General features: G+C 43.4%; 1 pseudogene; it reads right to left on the minus strand.

Annotated features, from left to right (window-relative positions):
- Positions 1–4,180: 4,180 nt before the first annotated feature.
- LOC115494208 (5S ribosomal RNA) lies at positions 4,181–4,299 on the minus strand (annotated as a pseudogene).
- Positions 4,300–14,812: the final 10,513 nt, after the last annotated feature.

Consider the following 14,812-nt stretch of genomic DNA (forward strand, 5'->3'; position numbering starts at 1 on the left):
TTCAGCATGGTATGCACAAAAGCATTTATGAACATACCAGAATTTAGACAACTTTGCTCAAATTAATTTAATGAGGTGTATTGAAAATGATGAAAAGATGTTTCTCATTAATTTCTCTCCTTTCTGGAATAATGCTTTCCTTTTACTGATGTTCAGTTCTTTTACTCTGTTCTAAATAGATATTATATTACCTTCATTATGGTTACATTATTAGTACTACACTGGGTATGCAAATAAGGACTCTTCATCTTATTTCTCCCCTCTACTATTCCTACAAGGAATCTATGTTTACAGTGTAGTCTTTGTACTTATGAAAGAAAAACTAAGGTGGAGAGAAGAAAGGAACTGCTGGATTTTTTTATTTATACTATGAACTTCATATTTATAATGGAAGTTAAAAAATGTTTTTAACAACAAAGGGAAAAACATTTATGGAGATCATTCATACCTCCTAAAGCTCAGACCAATCTTAAATGCATCATCCTCTCCCTGGTGTAAGAAGTTCAGTGCATTAAGTGGTCATCAGTAATCCTCATCCAAAATCTTTAGGCCATTTTTTAGCTTTGTTAATCCCAGTCACCAGTTGAATTTTTAAAAAGTGCTTCCCTCAGAATCCATCACCTCAGTTGAATCCCATCATGAGATTTGTCTGCCACACTACAGGACACTTCTCTGTTCTTTCCTGACATAGCCGACATGGAAAGACACTGAAGTCAAGTTTATCCTCAGATTCCCCATGCTGAGTGGATGGTCTGCCTTCGCCAAGGTGATTTTATCCATCATGGAATTTACCCCACTCTTTAGGATACAATTGCCTATTTCTCCATCTACATTCAGGGTTGTAAGCTGTCCCTTGTGAGCTGTGGTGGTCTTAAGATAGAAATCCTCTGTGACAGAGAAATTTACTACCAGTAGCTTGTATGTCCCTGTAAGATAACATTAACCGTGTAGAAGAGTAGAGCAGCAGACCGCGTGATTTTCCAGCATGTATTTATTTAATTGGCAAAAGATTGATTTGGATTTTTTTGTACATCAAGCTACACACTGTTTTATGCACTGTAGTTTTCTTAATATTTAATACCCAGATCACTGGCTTAGCATACAATGGATGCCTCTGCTGATGACAGGCTTCTGTCATACTTTCTTTCTGACACTGTTTCCAATGCAGTTGCTGTGGGCAGAGCTGCATCTCCCCAAAGACAAGCTTTCTGCTTTAAAAAAACATCCCACAGGCTGCTAAATTGCTTTTGCACCTGTCAGGTTGCCATTTGGCTACCCATAAATTACATTATTCCTTCTTGCTCTACGTAGAATCCTCCTCATATTTCTTCAGTTCTCTTGATGAGGGCTTCTGACTTCAAATGCTAAAATGTCTCTTCTGCTTTTCTCTAACTACTCAATTTCATGTTTTGTTTTCTTTGGTGGCCAAACATGCTATTCACAACTGCCAAGTGCATCAGGCCACCTAATAGTTTGTTAGATTGCTGACTAAACCCTCCTTGTGCAGGTGAAGTGGCAAGAATGAAAACCAAGAACAAAACTACTGTCAAAGAAGATGTAAGCCAGTAGATCAGTGATGTTATTGCTATATGGGCCATGTTATCTGCATTTTCTGAGTGATGACTCTGCTAGCAGAACTTACTGGGTTGTATTTTGGCACCTCTGATCTTGGTTTAGCTAAGGCTGTAGAATCACTAAACACCAATCATCTGCTTAACTTGCTCTTTGGCCTGAAGCTGGCAGGTTTCAAGGTATATGGTAAAGGACTAAGAAAACACAGTAATTGTAGCGTAACTACTCTTGCTGGCTTGCCAACAAGAAAGACTGGCCAAACAGACTAGCAAGGTACAAAGACAGCCTCCCCAAGCCAAGCCAGGGCTGGAGGAAGGGAGCCTGCTTCTATGCCCAGGAGGAAGGGAGTCCACTCCCACTTCTGAATTCCTCCTGGTGAAGAATTTCAGTGACCACCAGCTCACCTCAAACACTCTCTTCTAAAGGAAATCTGGTGCTCTTGACCTTCAGGTCTCAAAATGGCACAGGAAAAGCGTGTACAAAAGCCCACATTAGTTTCATAATACAAAAAAAAAAAAAAAAAAAAAAGGAAAAGTACAATTTTTTTATCTGAAGTCATTCAATCATTTGGAATACCATGTGTCTGATGGTCTTCTCCCATCTCCCAGAATTAGCACAAGAGAAAGAGAGAGCACAGAATTTACCAGCTCATGTGAGATGCAAGGTATTTTCTGTGTAAAGTCTATCCTGAGAGTTATGTAAACAAAATTATTCAATGCTCCCTAAAATTGCCATAGAAAAGGCTGATCATGAGAAGTGCTTTGCCATTCCTGCCTCAGCACTCACCATTATTTTCCACCATTATATTTATGCCACTTCCCCTTAGGTTTACTCTAGTGAAACTAGTTCATCTTGTCTATAAGGGAGAACTGGCTATTGCCTTATTCTGATCATTTTTAATCAACATTCTAGACATGAGCAAGTATCTGGAAATCAAAAAAATATTAAAATAAAAAAAGAGAGAGAACTAAGAGTACCTGAAGAAGGAAGAAGAATGGTTTTCCCACTCTTTCTCCTTGAGAGAAAATATTTTTACACATGGTTTTTAGATCAACTTGAGCAATGTCTCAAAAAATGTAGAAACAAGCAAACAAAAATAAGAAAACAAACCAAAACCACACACACACATGCATTACGAAAAAAAAAGTGACAGGGAGTTTTCTACCACTTGCCTACTCCTCCTCCCCCAGTGGTTATGCTGGTCAAACCTGTCACTGGGAAAAACACATTACTAGCAGAGGGAGAAGACAATTCAATATTGAATCATGGTTATTTCATATGGTTTCCCAGATGGGAAACCATAAATCAGGGTGAGGGTTTACTGCAAAACAGAACTGTCTGGAGAAGGGAGAAAACATATGCATGGATGCATGTATTAAAAGCAATTTGAGAAAATCAATTAGACATTTAGAAAATGATAGGCAATGAAGAATAAGTTTCCACATTTTTCCCAATCAAAATTTTGCATTTGAAACTGTTCTCTGGATGTATTAACAACTTGAGTAGATGTAAGTACACTAATTTTACAGTGCAGAATTAAAACTCCCTGCTGCCAAATTTGGAACATTGAAGTCCTATGTGCAAAGTTAATATGGAATCATAGGCTCACTAAAGTAGGAAAAGACCTCCAAGATAATTAAGTCCAACCTTTGAATGGCCACTACCATTTCAACTAAACCCTGTCACTAAGTGCCACGTCCAGGTGTTTCTTGAACAATTCTAGGGATGGTGACTCCACCACCTCCCTGGGACAATTTTTCCAATGCTTAACACCCCTTTCTGTGAAGAAATTCTTCCTGATGTCCACCCTGAGTCTCCCCTGGCACAAGCTGAGGCCATTTCCTCCTGTCCTGTCACTAGTCCTGTGGGAGAAGGGATCAACCCCCCACCTTGCTATAAGCTCTTTCCAGGGAGTTTTAGAGAGTGATAAGGTCTTCCCAGAGCCTCTTTATTTCCAGGCTACATAACCCCAGTTCCCTCAGCCACTTTTCTCTCCAGACCTACACTCCATCACGGTGCAGACACACTCCTACAGCCACACGGGGCATCCACACGGCCAACAGGGCCGCCCCTGCCCACGAAAGAATCAGGAGACAGACCCCAGCCCGCACCACACACACAAGGCACAAAAAACCACACAAGGCATGCCTGCCCCTTCCTTCCTGCCCCTTGCCATGGCTGCCCAAGAAAACCCAAGCACCAGAGGTCCTCTGGCATTCAGGCAGCAAAAGAAGTCTACTGCACCCAGTATTCCCAGGCGGTCTCCCATGTAAGTACTAACCGGGCCAGACCATTCTTAGATCGCAAGATCAGACGAGACTGGATGCTCTCAGGGCGGTATGCAATAGGCACCTTGCAGCCCCTCAGCGGCGGCCTTCAACCCACCACACCACGCTCCGGGAAGAAGCTCAGAACCCCACAGGGGCTTGACAAGCCCAACAGGGCCACCCCTGCCCACAAGGGGATCTAGAGACAGACCCCAGCCCAGTACACACACAACAGCCACAAAAAGCACACAAGGCACACCTGACCCTTCCCTTTTGCCACTCGCCATGGCTACCCAAGCAAAACCACGTATCGCTGGACCTCTGGCATCAGGCAGTAAAGAAGCCTACATCACCCAATATTCCCAGGCAATCTCCCATCCAAGTACTAACTGGGCCCAACCCTGCTTAGATTCCAAGGTCAGACGAGATCATGTGCTTTCAGAGTGGTATGGCTGTGGGCATCGGGCAGCCCCTCAGCAGCACTCTCGAGCACGCTCCTTCACTCTGTTACCTTCTCTGGAGCCACTCCAGGATTTAATTTGTCCTTGTAGTGAAGGTCCCAGACCTGGACATAGGATTTGAGGTTGGCCTCACAACTGTTGAGTACAGGGGACAATCACTTCCCTGCTGGCCACACTATTTCTGACACAGGCCAGGAGGTCATCGGCCTTTTTTGCCTCCTGGGCACAAGCCACTGTTCAGCCACTGTCACTGGGCACTCCCAGGTCCTTTTCCACCTGCAGGTTTCCAGCCACTCTGCCCCCAGCCTGCAGTGCTGTCTGGAGTTGTTGTGACCCAAGGGCAGGACCTGGCACTTCACCCTGTTGAACCTCATGTTGTTGGCCTTGGCCTATTGATCCAGCCTGTCCAGATCCACTGCAGATCCTTCCTGCCCTCCAGCAGATGAGCACTGGGTGTTATCTACACTCACTGACTTGATCTCCTCATCCAGATATTAGACAGGATTGCCCAAATACTGAGTCTCAGAGAACCCCATTGGTGACCAGCCTCCAGCTGGTTGTGGCATCATTCATCATGGCTCTCTGGCCTGGCCATCCAGCAAAGAGTGCACTCATCCCTGCCATGGATTTCCAGCTTTCACAGAAGACTGCTGTGCAAAACAGTAACCAAGGCTTTACTGAAGTCTAGGTATGCACATCCTTCATCCACTACAGGCACCACGTGCTCATATAAGCAGATCAGGTGAGTCAACAGGAGCCACCTTTCCTAAACCTGTGCTGTCTGGGCCTGATCCCTTGGCTGTCTTGTCCATCTGATTGTACTTCAAGATGGTTTTCTCCACAACCTTCCCCAGGCCCGTACTTCTCTGGATCCTACTTCTGACAATTCCTGCAGGTGGGTGTCACATTTGCTAATCTCCAGTTGTCTGGGACCCCTGGTTAACCAGGACTGATGATTGATGCAGTGTGGTGATTCTGCCAGCTCCCTCAGACCCTTGATGAATGTCACCTGGTCTCATAGATTTATGAGTGTCGAAGTGGCTCAGCAGGTCACCAACTACTTCCCCATGAATTGCAGGTCATCTATTTCCCTCCCTGTCTCTGTCTAGAAGCTAAAGTGGCTGGCTGACCTGAGGATAACCAGTCTTTCTGTTAAAGACTGAGAAAAAGAAGGCATTAAATACCTCATCCTTTTCCTCATCTTTGGTGACAATGTTCCTCTCTGAATCCAATAAATAATGGAGATTTTCTTCGGCTCTTTATTTATTGTTAACATATGTATTAAAAAGCTTTTATTATCTTCCACAGCGGTGTCCAGATTGAGTTCTTGCTAAGCTTTCACTTGGTTTTCTCTGTACATATTCTAACGACATCCTTGTATTTTTCCTGAGTTGCCTGCCCCTTCTCCCGAAGGTCCGAAATTCTGGTTTTTCCCTGCATTGCAGTAAAATCTCCCTGTTCAACCAGGCTGATCATCTTCCTCACCAGCTCATCTTTCAGCACAAAGGGACAGCCTGCTCCTGCACCTTTAAGATTTCCTTCCAAAAGTAGCTCCAGCCTTCATGGATCCCTTTATTATTAAAGACTGTTTCCCAAGAGGTTCTCTGAACTAGTGTCCTGAAGAGTCCAAAATATGTTTTCAGGAAGTTCAGGGGAGAGGTTTTTGTTGATGCCCCCTTCTTACTTAACCTATGATTGAAAACTCATTTTGTGGCTGTTGTGCCCAAGACAGCTTCTGACTATCACATCATCCACCAGCCCTTCTTGGTTTGTACACAGCAGGTGTAGCAGGACCTTATCCATGTAGGCTCCCTTACCAGCTGCAATAGGAATTTATCTTCCACACACTCCAGGAACCTCCTAGACTGCCTCCTTTCCACTGTTCAGTTTACATCAGAAGATCCAGCAAGTTGAAATCTCCCATCACCCATATTCTTGAGTTGATAAGACATTTTGCATAAATATTATTTTGGTTTATCATGTAAGAATATTTTGACAGGATGTTCTGGGCTCATGTATTTTTTATAAATTACTGCTCTTTTGGTAAAGCAGAAATGAGGTGAACGGCAGCAGCAAGTAGTTACAATTTCCCATCTTGCTACTACACAGCATACCAGGATTTATATCTAACTTCACCAAAAGCATTCATTGTTCTGCCTTTTTACATTTTCCTTACTGTGTTATTGTTGGGGGATTTTTAATCATTAGCTTCAAATTGACATCCTTGGGCCAACTCAGTTTTAGTTTAGGAGTATGAAACAAAAATAGCTTTATGAGACAAGAATTAAACAAATGAGAAATGAGCATATGGCAAAACCCAAGCCATTTTTGCTGCTCTTTGAATGTAATATGATTTATAACAGTGAGGTTATGTGGTAGAGTTTAGAGTGCAAAGCTTACTAAATAATGAATACAGTGTTTCCATGTAATTTTGTTGGCAATGGCCCTGAGCAATTTTAATTAGCTTTACCTCCCATTAACAGCAAGGACATGTGTGGATGTGCAGCCTTCCTACAAGAGTTCTGCAAGTTGACTTATTTGGATTTATTTTTCTTGCTATCAAAACACATCTCCACCAACACAAAGGAGCATGGAGGAGTGATGACAAGCAGCCAAACCCCAATATCCTAATCAGACACAGCACAGCACCCCAACATGGCTATTTGCAGGCTCCATCCACTGTCCTGGTATGAAACCCATCATCAAGGTGAATTTTGGGGGGAGAGCCCTTCTGGATAGCCTCACAGACTGAGGGGATGTTATTACCTTGAAGGATATGGAATTCATTGAGGCATGCCAGGGATGAGCACGTGGAGATTTTGCAATACTAACTACAAGTTTTAAGGGAGGAACAGTGAGGGATCAAGGACGATCAAATTCTGTGCTTTTTCAATGAAATAAGCGCTGAAAACCCCCCCATGAAATAGCATAGAAGCAGTTGATTTTGTGCAAACAGATAATTTTTCAGCACGCTCATCTGGCCATGCCCTGTGCCTGACTGCAATAGCCTATCCTGTCTTCTCATTAAACTCCATTTCTATTTTCCTGGGTGAGGACCTCTCTGTATTGCGTCCATGGAGGCCCAACTACCATTGATCAGGGTAGGAGACCATGAGGAACAGAACTCCTTTATCTGAGATTCCAGCAACTGGAGAAATTGGCACACCTGCAGACGTGTGGATGTGTAGAGCGCTGTGTAATCATTGACAAACACAGAGTGAGACTGGCCAGTGAGCAGAGTGAGAGTCCTGGCAGCCAGGTCTTGCAGGAACCAGAAGGGCTGTCCGGATGGGCTGGACAGTGGAGAGACCAGGAGGTCTGAGAGCTGGCTGCTGGAAGGATCAGGAACCCAAAACCAGCTATTGGAGAGATTGTGGCAAATAGAGGTTGGTTCAGACACCTTTGCAGGCTGTGTGCCAAAGCCACTGGAGAGAAGAGGATCCAAGGACAATTTGCTGGGTAGCCTGTGGGTCTAAGACCAGTGGCTGGAGAGATTCCTAGTGTGCCTCTGTGTGTCTGAGCACCAGCATTGGATAGTCACAGATGCCATCTGTCCCAAAATTTGAGGTAATCTTGGTTTGTCTGGTGATAGGTGTACAAGCAGTTGCTTCTTTACATGCTTTGCCAACAGTGGGAATTTTTGTCTGGATGCATCACCCAGAATGTCTAGCCAGACAAACCAGACCTCATCTCTGCCAGACCTGGAGTTAGTGCCATCATGTTGTTCCCTTCTGTTCTTATGTCATGGCAAAGTCCTTCTGTGGCCTTAAAAGTGCTTGAGAGAGGGAACTGTGCTCTCTAAGTCCCTACAATTCCCTGTGTGCCTGCAGGACATAGCTGCCCAGCCTGGCTGCTGGGGACATGGGGCTGCAAAAGCAGTCTCACCTCCATCTGGCTACCAGATTTGGCAGCTCCTGACAATTTCTTCCAGAGATGGCAGCTGAAGGGTGCAAACAGCTCCCCACATCATTTCCTCGAGGAAAGGTTAACAGGACATCTTGCTACTGACTCAAGGTCAGACAGCAGCTGTCCTCTGACACTGACACTTACCTGTGCTGGCGGAATCAGTGATATTTATGTCTCTTGCTATTATTTGAACCCTGGTGTTCACCTACAACATTAGCCTAAGCTGCAGTTCCAAAAAGGCATGGCTTAAGGAATGAGTTTGGAACTCTTTGTCCTTAACCGCTTAGCTGCTGCCACACAAAGAAATTCCATCATTTATGTTCTTCTGCCCATTTACCTTCCCTGTCCCACTAGCCAGCTTCCATCTTGATATGTTTTCCCTTCAGTGCAGAAGCCTTCTGGCAAATCTAGGATGAGCTCAAGAAATTGCTGTAAGACCCCAGGAGCCCCTCGCCTCCTTGCTGCCTCTGCCTGCCACCCTGGTGTCTGTCTCCTGCTCACTTGTGAGGCACATCCCTGTCTAATTCCTAACATCAGGGAAATTTGGAGAGACAGCTGTAAGCAGAAGAAACTCACCTCAGGACCAGAGATCTGCTGATTAGATGATGACTATGGCTAGGTGTGCCCAAAGAGTTTTAATCCTACCCTTCCTCGAAGCTCAAGCCCTTTCCAGCCTCAACACCAGATACGAAGAATTTCTCTAGTGAGTGTGGATAACCCAGCAAACAAATACAGTCCAAAATGCAAGATTGACAATCTGTTCCTTGCCTGTCCCAATTTTCACTTGTTTTAAATAACAAAGAAATTAATAGGGTGGTTTTGTTATTTTTAAAATAAAATCTATTATGATGTCTGATGATTATTACCAGAGGTATGTTACAATGACCATAAATCTGAACTCACAGCTCTCATTACCTTCTGTTACCTGGCAGCAATTTTGGGGGGTTTTTATTTCATCACTAAGGGAATAAACAAATTGGACCTATTCTGTTTCAATATACCAATTTGCTACAAAATGTTGATATTCTTGGACAGTAGATGCTTGGAGACTTGTCAAATGGGAGAAGAAAATCAAAACAGCTTTTCTGCTGTTATTACAGAGAGTACTGTGTATTTATAGGTCTATAACATATCCTCACCTCTTTAACAGTCTGTCAGACAGCTGGAAGTTTTCTAAATTACACGAAAATACCAGTTTTAGGTTCTGTCACTACAGAAACTTAGAGCAGCCAAATCCAGAGAACAGAGCAGAAGTCTACACCAAAAGGATAAGCCAGATGGGAGGGCTCTACATGGTGGCAGGCTCCACAAAACAGTCTGACTGCTCAGAGAAAGCTGAATGAATTACTGAAAGTTTTTCTGTAGACATCCATTCATGTTTGATGTGGAATATATGAGCCCAGATGTTTTCTCCTGTTGTATTTTAAAAGAACTCTAGCCACAAGTGATAAAACAGTAGCTGGTAAAGGGTGCAATGACTCCAGCTACTTTGTTGAGGAGGAGAAACAGCCAGTGAAACTAATCAAGGAGAAAGAGCAAGTGGCCAAAGGGACTTAGAGATCAATTAGTGTCTTGTACACCTTGTTTTCCAAAACACTTTCCCCCAGCTCAACCCACCATCCAATCAAGAAGTGTTAGCTAGCAGGAGATGCTCAGGTGGTTTCTGTACAGCCAACACTTCCTTCCCATAATTACAGTGCTGAAGGAGCTCCATGCACAAGCCTGCTTTGGCAGCAGGAGAGATCCTCAGAGCAAAAGGCAGCTTTAGATGACAGATAGCCAGGCCTTACAGCTATTAATTTATTTGATCATGTCTCCACTGTTATTTCACTGCTGACTGTAAAACAGGTTGCTTGAGCCTTTAGAGATGTAGCTTCCTGGAGGGAGCAGGCTAGCTTTTGCAATATCACATGAGTTGTTATAATTGTGGGTACTTTTCATACCTGAGGTAATAAGTAGACTATTCCCCAGAAGACAGAATTAGCAACAAGGACAGAGCACACACCTGGAGCAAGTTAATTACTCAATACAGGACAAAAACTAATAGCTGTGAAAAAAGCAGTTGGGGGGCTGACCAAAGTGTATTTAAGGGACTTGACTTTTAAAAACCACTTGGCCCTCAAAGTAGTCTGTAATCACATATGCAAAACAGAGTTAACAAGTTAAAAATCACCGAGTTTCTAAAATCTTAAGGCAGGAGGTCTTCCTTTCAAGAAAGGGAGGATATGCTGTCTTCTAGAAAGATTTCTAATTTAGGAAAATAAGTTCTCTCTATACAAAGATGTTGGCAGGCCTACCTAGCTCTTATCAGTTTTGTTTAGGCTTCCTAGCAAGTCACCACATGATGTCTTTAACTACAGTTAAAGAAAGCTTGTAGCTAAATGGCTTACTAATTAAGATGTCTGCTTTTAAACTACACCTATTCAAATATTCAGGTATTCAAAAATTCACCCAAACATCTGGGCTCAGAGGTAAAATATATTGGAAGAAGAATACAACCACACATATCCTAATGTCAATAATTACCCACCATTCATGAACCCTGTAAGTCTCACTCTCCTGATCCACTCCACTCTTTTCACCCAGGAAATTTCACAAAAAAGCCTTCAGGTGCATGAGTAAGTCCCTGGAGGATGAGCACAAAAGCTATTTCCAAGGTCAAGGTCTCTTGGCCTGTTGAAAATACCGTGTGTCTAAGCTTTCTTCAGCTAAGCTGTGAGATGTCAGCTTTAAGGGTTCAGGCAATTATAACTGTCACCGAAAACTCAAAAGAAAGTCAGCCTTTAAGATATTTGAGGACTTTAACCATTTTCTGGGGTATTCAATTTGTAATAACAGGAAACGAATTTAAGATCAATACGAAGCATAGAACATGGGTTAATCATAATTTTACTGACAGGCTCCTTCACACAAGAAAAAAGAGTGCATTTGAAGAAACAAGGTAAGCAATGGCTTTTAGAAAGACTAAAACTCTTCTATTGGGTACTGATTAGCAGAAATAGGGCTGGTCCTATTCCAGGAGATCCTTATGAAAACCTAACACTTAGAAATTTGGAAGTTAAAATGTACTTCCTGGGGGGCTGAAAAAAAGCTGGCTGCAAGAAGTGGCATTACATAAATGAGTTTTAAACTATCAGAAAGATAGAACAGGGGAGACAACACATTGGTACAGAAAATTTGGATTAATCCTAAAACCCAGAGCCATTGTAATCCTCTTCCCATTGCTTCTTCACAAGCAAACAGTAGCTCCACCATCCTCTTCACAAAACAACCCAAATGGAAAGTGATCTCTGGAGGTCAATTACGCCAACCTGCCTTCTCAGACAGAGCCATCTAGAGCCATTCACACAGGACCATGTCCACATGGTTTCTGAATAGCTTTAAGAAGAGAGACTTCACATCCTCCCTGGGTCCTTCTGTGCCCGTGTTTGATCACCTTTGACTATAAAGAAGATCCTTTTGATGTATAAATGGCATTTTCCCTATTTCGGTTTGTGCCCATTGCCTCTCAACCTTGCACTGGAAAGCAGTATCCTGCCTCCAGAGGTCACATCAAGCCAAGGCCCCTGCTGTGCCAAGGGTACTTGTTTGAGTCGTTGCAAGGGACAATGTCCCAAGTGACACCTGTGCATGGCCCCCAGGCAGCCTCTCTTGGCTGCCTCCATCAGTGCCTCTCCTATCTCACACTGCATTTTCATCTTCTAATCAGAAAGAAAAAAGCCAATATAGAGCTGCCTCCCTACATCTGTTTTCCTTTCCCCAGTCTCCTTTCCTGTCCTGTTGCATGGATTATTCCGGTCAGTGGAATTATTTCCTCCCACACCCACCACTTGCACCTCTACACAGTCTCTTTCTCCTTTACTAGCTGCACCCTCACATCTGTCCCACAATCTCTTACAAATTGGTCAAGGTAACCAGAGGTGAATGTGTTCATGGTAACCTCACTCCCAGGCAACCCAGGTCCTCACAAGTCTTTAGGAAATGCAATAAGATTGTACCAAGCAGTCCAGCCTAACCCACCACTCTGATACATTTATGAGATAGGATCAGGCAGGAAATCACACCAATATTTCTGTTTGTCATTTTTACTCCCTGTCACTTATCTTACTTTTATATTTCCTATTAGGTTTCCCAGCACAAGTATCAAATTTAGCAGCCTACATTTTCCTTTGTCTCTGCTGGAAACCTTTCTAAAACAATGGGATTGCGGTTTTAACAACCTTATAACATCAAACTGGTTTTAGACAAGAGTTTGCAAGCTACTGTGGGCAGATCATCTCTTGTATCCTCACATTCTGCTTTGGAGGACTTGGGTGAATGTCTTACGGTCTTGGTGATATGGTAATATTAATTTTTTCTATTCCTTCCATAATCTTTTCTGCAGTCACTTAGGACTGGGCGATTTAATGTGTGACTTCTTTATGATGAGCTAATCAAAGACGAGCACTGCAGTCAGGATCCTTTCCTCTGAAATATCCACCCTTTTTGAGATGGTGGGAAAGGAGTGCAAACACTTTGCTCTCTCACACACCCACTGCCTGCCTACTGAAAATGTATTTTTTAATGCCCACACTCAGAAGAAAGAAGTAGGAGTGCTGCAATTTTAGGACACTCATTTGGTTGAGAATTTATACAGCCTGCTCGCTTTCTGCTTCCCCCACCCTAAAGGCTCAGAGAGCCAAGCAGGATGATTTCAGCTGCTCCTGGCAGGTGCCTCCAGTGGCCAAGGCATGCAGGCATCCCTCCTGCATTCCCCTGGCGCCGCAGAGCCTGAACCAACCCTGAAGAGGGCTGGTGGAGCAGTGCAGCCCAATCTTCTTGTACCAAAGAGTAAAACCTCAGTTGTTACATAAAACACATGGATTCCCTCTTCTGTGCTGAAGAGGGTTTTGTTTAGCTCCAATCCCTGCCCTGGAGGATGGCACAGATGAGATGTAAATCCATTCTTGTTCCACCAGCAGAAGAGGTGGATCCTGCCAGCTCCCTGTTTCTGAGGCCCAGCTCTCGCACACATTCACATACTTGCACTTGGGGGTGGAAAGGGTGGGGTGTCTGCCTCCCTCATGTCACTGGCGTTTACATCTCTCTCCTTCCTCAGAGGGCTGCTACAGATTTAAAAAGACCTAACTCCACTCCACTGGCTTTGTCAGTAGAAAAGCCTCCCTTTCTAAACCTCATCTTATAGGAATGTCCATGCAGACTTTTAAAACATATGTAGTGTTTATAATATAATACAGTATAATCCCACTGTCTTTTATTGAGGAGGACTGATGTGGGTTTACATTTTTTCATTATGCAAAAAGATAGATAATAAAATATTCTGCCAACCACACCGGCTGTGCAAATTAAATGTTACAAGTGACCCAAATAAAATTTAACCACTAGGTTTCTCATTCTCTCCCAGTGAAGCCATCACTGGCTCTGCTCCCTGACTACAGTTTATGGAAACAAAATTTCCCATGTACTTCAGTTCTTTCTATATTTTTAAATTAAAACAAAGCAATTAAATTGGTATAGAGTGATTCAGATACAGGATTCTAATCTGCGTTTCTATAATCTTTTCGGAAAATGCTTGTTACTGCCTAAATGGTCATAGGTTTGCTATCTAGATGATAATCCTGATGCAATTTCACACTGATTACCAAGGACTTTTACTGTGACATAGCAGATCAGAGAAGGCTCATAGGAGATTCTGTAGCGTCTAGGTGATCTGTAAAACCATCTTACTTCCTTATTTCTTCATTTTTCTAAAACTATTACATATGACACAGCAAAACACAATAAAGATGTAATAATATTAAAAATTGTTTTAAGCAGTGTAAGCAGAAAGGTAGTGAAGGTGGTGATGAGACCTGAGAGGTACCTGCTGATGTATTTTGTTGTCAGAGAGCAAGACAATTTTATCGCCAGGAAGCACTTCAGAGGAGGGGGGAATTGCTAACAGCAGACAGCTCCACATTGCATCCAAGCACACACTTCTTAACTGTGTGCTTGGGCAGCTGTACAGGCAGTGAAACACAGAGACATTACCTAAGAGCAGCTGATGGATAAACTCAGTACATCCACAAAAACCATGAGGGACCACTCTCAGGTAAAGGATTCAAATTACATAGAACAAAACTTCACCAGAAATCCCTTATTTTGAAAAGTAGGGCCTGTGGTTACCATTCCTAGACCTGATTCCTCAACATACTGACATTTAGCTACTGACAGGGAGTCCATGCTTGGCTTTGTGCCAGCCTGCTGTGGTCAGATTTGGGCATTATAAACTCTCCTTTTGAGCTGATTTCTATCAGCTCTGAGCCCACCACAAGTGAAGAGTTTAAGAGAAGATCACAGCCAGTTCCTCACCAGCCATTAACCTCTGCCTCCCCCAGACCTTCTCCCTTGCTCAGAGCACAAGAACACAAGAAGTGTTACTTCTCTCTCTCTTGTCCGCAGCTGTCCCAGCAAGAGGAAGGTTTCTTTCGCTTTCCTCGTCCTTCCCTCCCAGGCTGGGATCCAGGGCAGTTTCTCCTCCCTCTAAACACGAGGGAAGAAGCAAAGAAGACCTCTCCTGAACACCCTGGAAATGCAGCTGTTTATTTTCACCCTGCATTCCCAAGA

This window comes from Taeniopygia guttata, chromosome 2, assembly GCF_048771995.1.
Source record: "Taeniopygia guttata chromosome 2, bTaeGut7.mat, whole genome shotgun sequence".
NCBI classification, from domain to species: domain Eukaryota; kingdom Metazoa; phylum Chordata; class Aves; order Passeriformes; family Estrildidae; genus Taeniopygia; species Taeniopygia guttata.